Source organism: Megachile rotundata, chromosome 1, assembly GCF_050947335.1.
Source record: "Megachile rotundata isolate GNS110a chromosome 1, iyMegRotu1, whole genome shotgun sequence".
In the NCBI taxonomy this organism is placed as follows: Eukaryota; Metazoa; Arthropoda; class Insecta; order Hymenoptera; family Megachilidae; genus Megachile; species Megachile rotundata.
The window spans coordinates 17,285,099-17,300,751 of NC_134983.1; the positions used below are offsets into that span (position 1 = coordinate 17,285,099).

The 15,653-nt window shown below is 29.7% G+C and overlaps 1 long non-coding RNA gene across 1 annotated transcript; it reads left to right on the forward strand.

Annotated features, from left to right (window-relative positions):
* The first annotated feature begins 3,241 nt into the window (after positions 1–3,241).
* Positions 3,242–4,163, forward strand: LOC143265061 (uncharacterized). Its single transcript, XR_013039174.1, has 2 exons — positions 3,242–3,739; positions 4,019–4,163. It is a non-coding gene; the product is annotated as an uncharacterized LOC143265061 (long non-coding RNA).
* The last annotated feature ends 11,490 nt before the right edge of the window (positions 4,164–15,653 follow it).

Consider the following 15,653-nt stretch of genomic DNA (forward strand, 5'->3'; position numbering starts at 1 on the left):
ATTTGAGAATTTGTAAATATAAGAATTGGAGAATTTGATATCGATCAAATTTTGCAAAAGAACTCTTTTTTTAAAATTACAGTTTTTTGAATTTCTTTGAAAAACAAGTGGCGCCATCTCTTCGGCAAACAGGCTGAACTACACACTTTTGAAACTGCAGTTTCATTAGTTCGCACTGTTGCCGTTAGATGGCAGCACGTAAGGCGGTAAACATACCATAAGAATTGTTAATTCTAGGACGGTATTATCATAACTAGGTCTGTTTGATTAGGCGCTCCGCGCCTAACCTAACAATGTTGAGCGAGCGAGTAAATGTCACTCTAAAGCAAAAATAGTCAACCCTAATAGAAATTTGTTTCTAAATGCCTCAGGAACCATACTACGTCGTCAAAGTGCCGAAATATTCATTTTTTTATTTTCCTTATATGCGTGTTCGGACCCTCACTTTTTAGGATCAGTTTTTTCGGTGATTATTCGTTCGTGGCAAGTCCGATTAAAATTTTTTTTTCCAGGTCCATCTGCATGTACATACGCATGTGCATGCAAAATTTTATGAGAATTGATTGAGTGGTGCCAAAGAAAAATGCGGACAAAGAAGTTGCAAAGTCAAGTATAAGAGCTTCGCTCGCCTTCGGCTCGCTCGCCCAATAATATGTATATATAGTGTGTGCTATAGTACAGAATCTTGTAGAAAGCTAATAAAAATCTGTTGAGCGAATAAAGATAATGTTGCAATTAATTTGCTTGTAAAAAGTTGAAGAAAACTGTAAGTTATGAAAGAAAATGTGACGAATACATAAATCGGACGATTGCTTTCGTGCGCTGTATTAAATGTCGTTCACATTAGGCTATTTTGACGTGTGCTTGTCTAATCTGAACGCCTCTTTATGCAGGCTCGACGCAGCGCCATCTAGCAATGATACACGGAACTACGATAGAAACTTCGCTGATGGTATATTACCGTTAAAGTATGATTGATTAATTACCGACAGAATCCAGTCGGTACTTTAAACGTGTTCATCATAGTTCAGCAGTTTGTTGTTAGATGGCGGCGCAGTTACTGCACGATACTTAAAAGTAATTTAAGACTTATCAGACCGAGGAGCTAGTCTTCACAGCATTGAAGTGGGAGGAAGGATCTCTGCGTTCCATTTAATCAAAGTAAGTCCTATCTTTTAATATTACACATATATTTAGTCACAACAATTGTACATTATAAATAGTTATTCAATTTTTATTTTTACAATTCACATTTTCTGTTTACCAATGTTCTAACTTTCACGTAAAAATATTATTAAATCGTGCAACAACAATAAATATGTTATTATAAATGCTTTTATTTTTCAGTTCCAAAATTGAATATACACAGTCTGCCTCCATATTCGACAAAGAATTAAGCCAATAAAGAGTTACATAAATTAAAAATTGTACAAAATATATTTGCAAATTGTATGTATTTATGAACTTACAATAAATAAACAAAAGAAATCATGTACTTATTTACAATCCTTTCCATTACATTCTTAAACATAACAAACAATCAACAGGTTAGGTCGGGCTTACGCTTAGGTTATATAGGGTTAGGTCAGGGTCCAAGGTTAGGTCGGATTATGTTAGGACAGGCATACGGATAGGTTATATTATGTTAGGTCAGAGTCTAAGGTTAGGACGGATTATATTAGGTCAGGCCTACGGTTAGGATATATTAGGTTAGGTCTATATATATATTATATTATATATTATATATATACTATACTATAGTATACTATATACTATACTATACTATACTATACTATAGTATACTATACTATACTATACTATACTATACTATACTATACTATAGTATACTATACTATACTATACTATACTATACTATACTATACTATACTATACTATACTATAGTATACTATACTATACTATACTATAGTATACTATATACTATACTATACTATACTATACTATACTATAGTATACTATATATATATATATATATATATATAGTATACTATATATATACTATCACTACCCTTATTATTCCTATTATTATCAATATTATTACGAATATTACTACTTTTATCGTCACTATCCTTATTATTCCTATTATTATCAATATTATTACGCATATTACTACTTTTATCATCACTATCCTTATTATTCCTGTTATTATCAATACTATTACGAATATTACTACTTTTATCGTCACTATCCTTATTATTCCTATTATTATCAATACTATTACGCATATTACTACTTTTATCGTCAATATCCTTACTATTCCTATTATTATCAATATTATTACGCATATTACTACTTTTATCACCACTATCCTTATTATTCCTGTTATTATCAATACTATTACGAATATTACTACTTTTATCGTCACTATCCTTATTATTCCTATTATTATCAATACTATTACGAATATTACTACTTTTATCGTCACCATCTTTATTATTCCAGTTATTATCAATATTATTACGCATATTACTACTTTTATCACCACTATCCTTATTATTCCTGTTATTATCAATACTATTACGCATATTACTACTTTTATCGTCAATATCCTTACTATTCCTATTATTATCAATATTATTACGCATATTACTACTTTTATCACCACTATCCTTATTATTCCTGTTATTATCAATATTATTACGCATATTACTACTATTATCGCCATTATCCTTATTATTCCTATTATTATCAATACTATTACGCATATTACTACTTTTATCGTCACTATCCTTATTATTCCTGTTATTATCAATACTATTACGAATATTACTACTTTTATCGTCACTATCCTTATTATTCCTGTTATTATCAATACTATTACGCATATTACTACTTTTATCGTCACTATCCTTATTATTCCTATTACATATATTATATATATTATATATTATATATATTACATATATATATATATATAATATATATATGTTATATAATATAATATAACATATATATGTTATATAATATAATATAATATATATATGTTATATATATTCCATCCTATTCCTAGAGCCTAGGGTTAGGTTATATTAGGTTAGGTCGGACCCTAGGGTTAGGTTGGAAAAGGTTAGGTCTGACCCCAGGGTTAGGTTGGATTAGGTTAGGTCGGGGCCGAAGGTTAGGTTAGATCAGGTTAGGTCAGGGCAGGTTAGGTAGGTTAGGTACCCAGACCTAACCTAATACAACCTAACCCTAGGGTCAGACCTTTTTTTTTTTTTTTTTTTTTTTTTTTGTTTAAGGAAGACAGAAATCCAGTAACGGACACCTGGGAAGATAGCCCAGATAGTGTGAGACTCCCGCTTCCGGCGCCCCTAGAAGAGGGACGGTTTCCACGGCCTACTCACTAAAACTGTCTCCCGCCCCCACCACAAGGGTGGAGGGTGGCGGCAACCCGCCAAGGCTCCCGTATCGTCGAACGACATAGTCCCCTTGGTCTAGGCCATCGCTCGCTGTTGTGAAAGAAGGACTCCCCCCCCCCCCCTCCCCCCCCCTCGCGAATGTGTTCCATGTGTGAGGAATGGATGCCCTCAACCAAAGAGATTTGACCCGGGAGGCACGTCAAGAACTAGGGGAGACTCCCGTGCGTGTAGCACCGATCTCCAGCTGAACTTGTAACGTCCACTCGGCGCCTCCTCTCGGTGGGCGAGAACATACGGCTAGAAACCGCGACCTCTCCCCACCATTTCGCACCTATGCGTCGCTGTCGACTTGGTATTAAAGGTAAGTATGTAGGGTAAGGTTAACTCTGTTCGCTAAGCTATATTCGTTATTTCCGCCCCCGCCCCCGCCCCCGCAACACTGTTCCTGACTGTTATCTTATCTCCGTATTATGACTCCTGAGTATCTTGTATTTACTCCTTTCTATAGTTATTCCTTGTTTCCTTATTTGCTTCCCTCCGCCCCCCCGCTTTCCGGTTTGTTCTTTCCCTGCTTCATCCCCTAGGATGAAGCTTCTGTCTGTGCGACGCTTAATATTCCCATGTTTATACTACTTTATAGCAACCGCAAGCAACGCAAAGTGAGCAGATTTCGAAGCCTAACCGCACCCTTATATGTATATATATGTTGTATCAGTGAGTGATAATGAAAAATAATTGTATAGATAAATAAATAAATATATGAATAAATAGTGATATGCTGTTAAGTGGGGAGATTTATTTTCCTTCTCTTCTGCACATCCCGCATACCCTTACTCTTATCTCATTGCGCCGAACCCTAATTTCATTTTCCCTCTGATTTTGCATTCGGTTTTCGCTTGTGCCCCTCGCCCCGGCTGTTACCCCGTTCCCTCTTACCGCGTTTCCTGCTTCGTCCCAGTCCTCTTTCACAACGCTACTTGAGCCCATTGCTCTCGGTATTTATTTCTTTTCTCTCTTCCAGCACTTTCCCTCGGTTCTCAATCCGTCCCCTAATGGTGCTGTGACCAGGCTGACGTTCAAGTTCCTCGTTCCAGTACTTTCCGATTAAAAAGTCTGCCAAGCTTTCGGGTCGCTCATAGCGTTGCCCGCCATTGTTGCTGCTTTCATTTGTTGCCGCCGTTTAGGCGCCAGCCAAATTTCCTTATGTTTCCTCCTTCTTCTCTCCCGCCGATCCCCTCGGTCCCCATTGTCGCCCCCTAATGGTGCTATGACCAGGCTGACGACTGGGTCCCTAATTGAATCAGCAGTTGATCAGAAGGATCCTCTGCTCAGTTTAATCTCTCTCCCTCCTCTCCCCAGCTCAGTCGGTCCCCGCTTTGTGCCCCCTAATGGTGCTATGACCAGGCTGACACCGGTTTCCTCCCTTGCGGGTTTGAGTCGTTTGATCGGTCGTTTCTATTTTGTTTCGCCGTTTCTTCTGCTCCTGCTCTTCCTCTTCCTCTTCTCCCTCTCGCTGTCCTCTTGCTTCTTTCCCTCCTCTTGCCGTTACCTCTTCACCCTCACGCTGTCCTCTTACTTCTTCCCCTCCTCTTGCCATTTGAAAAGCGCGCCGTGCCACCGCCGTCTTGCTTGTCGCTGCATCCTTTTTCTTCACCCTTTAGGGCCGCTCTCCAAATGTTCGCAGCGTTCCTTCCCTCGCCATGCTGGATATTCTGGTTATTCTCAGTGCGGCCCCTTTTCTCCACCGTCGTTGTGTCTTCGGAGTTTCCAGAGTGCTGGAGCGTTTTCCACAGTTCTTCCAGCTATACTATACTATACTACACTATACTATACACTATATACTGTACTATACTATACTATATACTATACTATACTATACTATACACTATATACTATACTATACTATACACTATATACTATACAATACTATATACTATACACTATACACTATACACTATACACTATACACTATACACTATATACTATACTATACTATATACTATATACTATACTATACTCTACACTATATACTATACCATACTATACTATATACTATACACTATACACTATATACTATACTATACTATATACTATATACTATACTATACTATGCTATACTATACTATACTATACTACACTATACTATACACTATACACTATACTATACTATGCTATACTGTACACTATATACTATACTATACTATACACTATATACTATACTATACTATACACTATATACTATACTATACTATACACTATACACTATACACTATACACTATACACTATACACTATACACTATATACTATACTATACTATACTATACTATACACTATATACTATACTATACTATACTATACTATATACTATACACTATACACTATACTATACTATACTATACTATACTATATACTATACACTATACACTATACTATACTATACTATACTATACTATACTATACTATATACTATACACTATATACTATACTATACTATATACTATATACTATACTATACTATACTATACACTATATACTATACTATACTATACACTATACACTATATACTATACTATACTATACTATATACTATATACTATATACTATACTATACTATACACTATACACTATATACTATACTATACTATATACTCTACCACACTATACACTATACACTATACACTATACTATACTATACTATATTATATACTATATACTATACTATATACTATACTATACTATACTATACTATACTATACACTATATACTATACTATACTATACTATACTATACTATACTATACACTATACACTATACACTATATACTATACTATACTATATACTCTACCACACTATACACTATACACTATACACTATACACTATACACTACACACTATACACTATACACTGTACACTATACACTGTACACTATACACTATACACTATACTATACTATACTATACTATACTATACTATACTATACTATACTATACTATACTATACTATACACTATATACTATACACTATACTATACACTATATACTATACACTATACACTATATACTATACTATACACTATATACTATACTATACTATATACTATACACTATACACTATACACTATACACTATACACTATACACTATACACTATACACTATACACTATACTATACTATACACTATACTATACTATACACTATACTATACTATACTATACTATACTATACTATACTATACTATACTATACTATACACTATATACTATACTATACTATACTATACTATACTATACACTATACACTATACACTATACTATACTATACTATACTATACTATACACTATATACTATACTATACTATACTATACTATACTATACTATACACTATACACTATACACTATACACTATACACTATACTATACTATATACTATATACTATATACTATACTATACTATATACTATATACTATACTATACTATACTATATACTATATACTATACTATACTATACTATACTATACACTATACACTATACACTATACACTATACACTATACACTATACACTATACACTATACACTATACACTATACTATACTATACTATACTATACTATACACTATATACTATACTATACTATACTATACTATACACTATACACTATACACTATACACTATACACTATACACTATACACTATACTATACTATACTATATACTATATACTATATACTATACTATACTATATACTATATACTATACTATACTATACTATATACTATATACTATACTATACTATACTATACTATACTATACACTATACACTATACACTATACACTATACACTATACACTATACACTATACACTATACACTATACACTATACACTATACTATACTATACTATACTATACACTATATACTATACTATACTATACTATACTATACTATACTATACACTATACACTATACACTATACACTATACTATACTATACTATACTATACTATACTATATACTATATACTATATACTATACTATACTATATACTATATACTATACTATACTATACTATACTATACTATACTATACTATACACTATACACTATACACTATACACTATACACTATACACTATACACTATACACTATACACTATACACTATACACTATACACTATACACTATACACTATACACTATACACTATACACTATACTATACTATACTATACTATACTATACACTATACTATACTATACTATACACTATACACTATACACTATACACTATACTATACTATACTATACTATATACTATATACTATATACTATACTATACTATATACTATATACTATACTATACTATACTATATAGTATACTATACTATACTATACTATACTATACTATACACTATACACTATACACTATACACTATACACTATACACTATACACTATACACTATACACTATACACTATACACTATACACTATACACTATACACTATACACTATACACTATACACTATACACTATACACTATACACTATACACTATACACTATACACTATACACTATACACTATACACTATACACTATACACTATACACTATACACTATACACTATACACTATACACTATACACCTGATCTGACCTAACCTTCGGCCCAGACCTAACCTTGGGCCCAGACCTAACCTAATCTGACCTAACCTTGTGCCCAGACCTAACCTAATCTGACCTAACCTCGGGCCCAGACCTAACCTAATCTGACCTAACCTTGTGCCCAGACCTAACCTAATCTGACCTAACCTCGGGCCCAGACCTAACCTAATCTGACCTAACCTTGGGCCCAGACCTAACCTAATCTGACCTAACCTTGGGCCCAGACCTAACCTAATCTGACCTAACCTTGGGCCCAGACCTAACCTAATCTGACCTAACCTTGGGCCCAGACCTAACCTAATCTGACCTAACCTTGGGCCCAGACCTAACCTAATCTGACCTAACCTTAGGCCCTGGCTTAACCTAACGTGACCTAACCTTGGGGACTGACCTAACCTAATATAACCGAATATTGATAATAATAAGAGTAGTGAGGATAATTACAGTTCCTGCGATGATAGTAGTCGTGATATGCGAATAATATTGATAATAATAAGAATAATAAGGATAATGATGATAAAAGTAGTAATATGGGTAATAATATTGATAAAAATAAGAGTAGTAAGGATAATTACAGTTCCAGCGACGATAGTAGTCGTAATATGCGTAATAATATTGATAATAATAGGAATAATGAGGATAATGATGATAAAAGTAGTAATATGCGTAATTATATTGGTAAAAATAAGAGTAGTAAGGATAATTACAGTTCCAGCGACGATAGTAGTCGTAATATGCGTAATAATATTGATAATAATAAGAATAATAAGGTTAATGATGATAAAAGTAATAATATGCGTAATAATATTGGTAATAATAAGAATAATACGGATAATGATGATAAAAGTAGTAATATGCGTCATAATATTGATAATAATAGGAATAGTAAGGATAGTGACGATAAAAGTAGTAATATGTGTAATAATTTTGATAATAATAGGAATACTAAGGAAAGTGACGATAGAAGTAGTAATATGCGTAATAATATTGATAATAATAGGAATAATAAGGATAGTGACGATAGAAGTAGTAATATGCGTAATAATATTGATAATAATAGGAATAATAAGGATAATGACGATAAAAGTAGTAATATGTGTAATAATTTTGATAATAATAGGAATACTAAGGAAAGTGACGATAGAAGTAGTAATATGCGTAATAATATTGATAATAATAGGAATAATAAGGATAGTGACGATAGAAGTAGTAATATGCGTAATAATATTGATAATAATAGGAATAATAAGGATAATGACGATAAAAGTAGTAATATGTGTAATAATTTTGATAATAATAGGAATACTAAGGATAATGGCGATAAAAGTAGTAATATGTGTAATAATTTTGATAATAATAGGAATACTAAGGAAAGTGACGATAGAAGTAGTAATATGCGTAATAATATTGATAATAATAGGAATAATAAGGATAGTGACGATAGAAGTAGTAATATGCGTAATAATATTGATAATAATAGGAATAATAAGGATAATGACGATAGAAGTAGTAATATGTGTAATAATTTTGATAATAATAGGAATACTAAGGAAAGTGACGATAGAAGTAGTAATATGCGTAATAATATTGATAATAATAGGAATAATAAGGATAATGGCGATAAAAGTAGTAATATGTGTAATAATTTTGATAATAATAGGAATACTAAGGAAAGTGACGATAGAAGTAGTAATATGCGTAATAATATTGATAATAATAGGAATAATAAGGATAGTGACGATAGAAGTAGTAATATGCGTAATAATATTGATAATAATAGGAATAATAAGGATAATGACGATAAAAGTAGTAATATGTGTAATAATTTTGATAATAATAGGAATACTAAGGAAAGTGACGATAGAAGTAGTAATATGCGTAATAATATTGATAATAATAGGAATAATAAGGATAGTGACGATAGAAGTAGTAATATGCGTAATAATATTGATAATAATAGGAATAATAAGGATAATGACGATAAAAGTAGTAATATGTGTAATAATTTTGATAATAATAGGAATACTAAGGATAATGGCGATAAAAGTAGTAATATGTGTAATAATTTTGATAATAATAGGAATACTAAGGAAAGTGACGATAGAAGTAGTAATATGCGTAATAATATTGATAATAATAGGAATAATAAGGATAGTGACGATAGAAGTAGTAATATGCGTAATAATATTGATAATAATAGGAATAATAAGGATAATGACGATAGAAGTAGTAATATGTGTAATAATTTTGATAATAATAGGAATACTAAGGAAAGTGACGATAGAAGTAGTAATATGCGTAATAATATTGATAATAATAGGAATAATAAGGATAATGGCGATAAAAGTAGTAATATGTGTAATAATTTTGATAATAATAGGAATACTAAGGAAAGTGACGATAGAAGTAGTAATATGCGTAATAATATTGATAATAATAGGAATAATAAGGATAGTGACGATAGAAGTAGTAATATGCGTAATAATATTGATAATAATAGGAATAATAAGGATAATGACGATAAAAGTAGTAATATGTGTAATAATTTTGATAATAATAGGAATACTAAGGAAAGTGACGATAGAAGTAGTAATATGCGTAATAATATTGATAATAATAGGAATAATAAGGATAGTGACGATAGAAGTAGTAATATGCGTAATAATATTGATAATAATAGGAATAATAAGGATAATGACGATAAAAGTAGTAATATGTGTAATAATTTTGATAATAATAGGAATACTAAGGAAAGTGACGATAGAAGTAGTAATATGCGTAATAATATTGATAATAATAGGAATAATAAGGATAGTGACGATAGAAGTAGTAATATGCGTAATAATATTGATAATAATAGGAATAATAAGGATAATGACGATAAAAGTAGTAATATGTGTAATAATTTTGATAATAATAGGAATACTAAGGAAAGTGACGATAGAAGTAGTAATATGCGTAATAATATTGATAATAATAGGAATAATAAGGATAGTGACGATAGAAGTAGTAATATGCGTAATAATATTGATAATAATAGGAATAATAAGGATAATGACGATAAAAGTAGTAATATGTGTAATAATTTTGATAATAATAGGAATACTAAGGAAAGTGACGATAGAAGTAGTAATATGCGTAATAATATTGATAATAATAGGAATAATAAGGATAGTGACGATAGAAGTAGTAATATGCGTAATAATATTGATAATAATAGGAATAATAAGGATAATGACGATAAAAGTAGTAATATGTGTAATAATTTTGATAATAATAGGAATACTAAGGATAATGGCGATAAAAGTAGTAATATGTGTAATAATTTTGATAATAATAGGAATACTAAGGAAAGTGACGATAGAAGTAGTAATATGCGTAATAATATTGATAATAATAGGAATAATAAGGATAGTGACGATAGAAGTAGTAATATGCGTAATAATATTGATAATAATAGGAATAATAAGGATAATGACGATAGAAGTAGTAATATGTGTAATAATTTTGATAATAATAGGAATACTAAGGAAAGTGACGATAGAAGTAGTAATATGCGTAATAATATTGATAATAATAGGAATAATAAGGATAATGGCGATAAAAGTAGTAATATGTGTAATAATTTTGATAATAATAGGAATACTAAGGAAAGTGACGATAGAAGTAGTAATATGCGTAATAATATTGATAATAATAGGAATAATAAGGATAGTGACGATAGAAGTAGTAATATGCGTAATAATATTGATAATAATAGGAATAATAAGGATAATGACGATAAAAGTAGTAATATGTGTAATAATTTTGATAATAATAGGAATACTAAGGAAAGTGACGATAGAAGTAGTAATATGCGTAATAATATTGATAATAATAGGAATAATAAGGATAGTGACGATAGAAGTAGTAATATGCGTAATAATATTGATAATAATAGGAATAATAAGGATAATGACGATAGAAGTAGTAATATGTGTAATAATTTTGATAATAATAGGAATACTAAGGAAAGTGACGATAGAAGTAGTAATATGCGTAATAATATTGATAATAATAGGAATAATAAGGATAATGGCGATAAAAGTAGTAATATGTGTAATAATTTTGATAATAATAGGAATACTAAGGAAAGTGACGATAGAAGTAGTAATATGCGTAATAATATTGATAATAATAGGAATAATAAGGATAGTGACGATAGAAGTAGTAATATGCGTAATAATATTGATAATAATAGGAATAATAAGGATAATGACGATAAAAGTAGTAATATGTGTAATAATTTTGATAATAATAGGAATACTAAGGAAAGTGACGATAGAAGTAGTAATATGCGTAATAATATTGATAATAATAGGAATAATAAGGATAGTGACGATAGAAGTAGTAATATGCGTAATAATATTGATAATAATAGGAATAATAAGGATAATGACGATAAAAGTAGTAATATGTGTAATAATTTTGATAATAATAGGAATACTAAGGAAAGTGACGATAGAAGTAGTAATATGCGTAATAATATTGATAATAATAGGAATAATAAGGATAGTGACGATAGAAGTAGTAATATGCGTAATAATATTGATAATAATAGGAATAATAAGGATAATGACGATAAAAGTAGTAATATGTGTAATAATTTTGATAATAATAGGAATACTAAGGATAATGGCGATAAAAGTAGTAATATGTGTAATAATTTTGATAATAATAGGAATACTAAGGAAAGTGACGATAGAAGTAGTAATATGCGTAATAATATTGATAATAATAGGAATAATAAGGATAGTGACGATAGAAGTAGTAATATGCGTAATAATATTGATAATAATAGGAATAATAAGGATAATGACGATAGAAGTAGTAATATGTGTAATAATTTTGATAATAATAGGAATACTAAGGAAAGTGACGATAGAAGTAGTAATATGCGTAATAATATTGATAATAATAGGAATAATAAGGATAATGGCGATAAAAGTAGTAATATGTGTAATAATTTTGATAATAATAGGAATACTAAGGAAAGTGACGATAGAAGTAGTAATATGCGTAATAATATTGATAATAATAGGAATAATAAGGATAGTGACGATAGAAGTAGTAATATGCGTAATAATATTGATAATAATAGGAATAATAAGGATAATGACGATAAAAGTAGTAATATGTGTAATAATTTTGATAATAATAGGAATACTAAGGAAAGTGACGATAGAAGTAGTAATATGCGTAATAATATTGATAATAATAGGAATAATAAGGATAGTGACGATAGAAGTAGTAATATGCGTAATAATATTGATAATAATAGGAATAATAAGGATAATGACGATAAAAGTAGTAATATGTGTAATAATTTTGATAATAATAGGAATACTAAGGAAAGTGACGATAGAAGTAGTAATATGCGTAATAATATTGATAATAATAGGAATAATAAGGATAGTGACGATAGAAGTAGTAATATGCGTAATAATATTGATAATAATAGGAATAATAAGGATAATGACGATAAAAGTAGTAATATGTGTAATAATTTTGATAATAATAGGAATACTAAGGAAAGTGACGATAGAAGTAGTAATATGCGTAATAATATTGATAATAATAGGAATAATAAGGATAGTGACGATAGAAGTAGTAATATGCGTAATAATATTGATAATAATAGGAATAATAAGGATAATGACGATAAAAGTAGTAATATGTGTAATAATTTTGATAATAATAGGAATACTAAGGAAAGTGACGATAGAAGTAGTAATATGCGTAATAATATTGATAATAATAGGAATAATAAGGATAGTGACGATAGAAGTAGTAATATGCGTAATAATATTGATAATAATAGGAATAATAAGGATAATGACGATAAAAGTAGTAATATGTGTAATAATTTTGATAATAATAGGAATACTAAGGAAAGTGACGATAGAAGTAGTAATATGCGTAATAATATTGATAATAATAGGAATAATAAGGATAGTGACGATAGAAGTAGTAATATGCGTAATAATATTGATAATAATAGGAATAATAAGGATAATGACGATAGAAGTAGTAATATGTGTAATAATTTTGATAATAATAGGAATACTAAGGAAAGTGACGATAGAAGTAGTAATATGCGTAATAATATTGATAATAATAGGAATAATAAGGATAGTGACGATAGAAGTAGTAATATGCGTAATAATATTGATAATAATAGGAATAATAAGGATAATGGCGATAAAAGTAGTAATATGCGTAATAGTGTTGATAATAATAGGAATAATAAGGATAATGGCGATAATAGTAGTAATATGCGTAATAATATTGATAATAAGAGGAATAATAAGGGTAGTGATGATAAAAGTAGTAATATGCGTAATAGTATTGATAATAATAGGAATAATAAGGATTTTGATGATAAAAGTAGTAATATGCGTAATAATATTGATAATAATAGGAATAATAAGGATTTTGATGATAAAAGTAGTAATATGCGTAATAACATTGATAATAATAAGAGCAGTAAGAATAATTACAGTTCCAGCGATAATAATAGTCGTAGTATGGATAATAATATATGTTATATTCATAATAATAAGAGTAATAAGGATAATAATAATAGTTCTAACCATTATAACAATAGTTGTATGAGTAATAATAGGTTATACTGAAAATAGTAAGAGTAATAAGGATAATTACTCTTATAATAGAGTAATTATTGCCCAGTAATTGGGGAATATATGTGTTAGGTCCCCAAACCTAACCTGATTCAACCTAACCTTAGGCCCTGACCTAACATAGTCCGACCTTACCCTGGACCCTGACCTAATCTAATGTAATTTAACCCTAGGCCCTGACCTAACCTAATATGACCTAACTCTAAGCCCTGTCCTAATATAATTGATTGTTTGATTATGTTGTGGGCGTCGACTACTATGGTCATTAGGCCGCCTAATATAATATGACCTAACCTGACTGATGGAATATCGGACATTATTTAATTTAAAATACCAGAAAACACAATAATGTTTGAAAGACTAAATGAACTTACTATTTTGGAAATGCAACTGTGAAGTTAAATGAAGTTTAATGAAGAACTTCATTAACACTGACTTTGAAGAACTTATTTTAAGGAAGTTCATTAATCGTGATTAAATTTCATGGTCGTTTTTCTTAAATAATAAATTCATTTAAGCTTATTGTATTTAAAACGTTTTCTGTTTTGTTTTATTTTAAATATAATAATCTTCCATATTCCATCAGTCATGTTAGATTAGGTTAGGGTGGGGTTAGATTAGGTCAGAAAATACTAAATAACATTAATGGATTTGGGAATATAATCTTACCTGAAACGCAGAAATTTGTGGAATAGGATTTCTAAAAATTAGTAGAAATGGGAAATGGTGTCATCTTTTCGTCCATTATAATTTCCGGATACAAAGTTTTCAACCTTGTAAATTTATTTCGGTAATATTTAGAATTTAACATAAAAATTCATAAAAATTCTCAGAAGTGGCATGTTGTGTCACCTCCTCGCATGTTATACTCTCCTGGTGTAACGTTTCAGATTTTGATTCTCATATTTTGCGAAGAATTTCGTGTGTAAAATGAAAAAAAAAA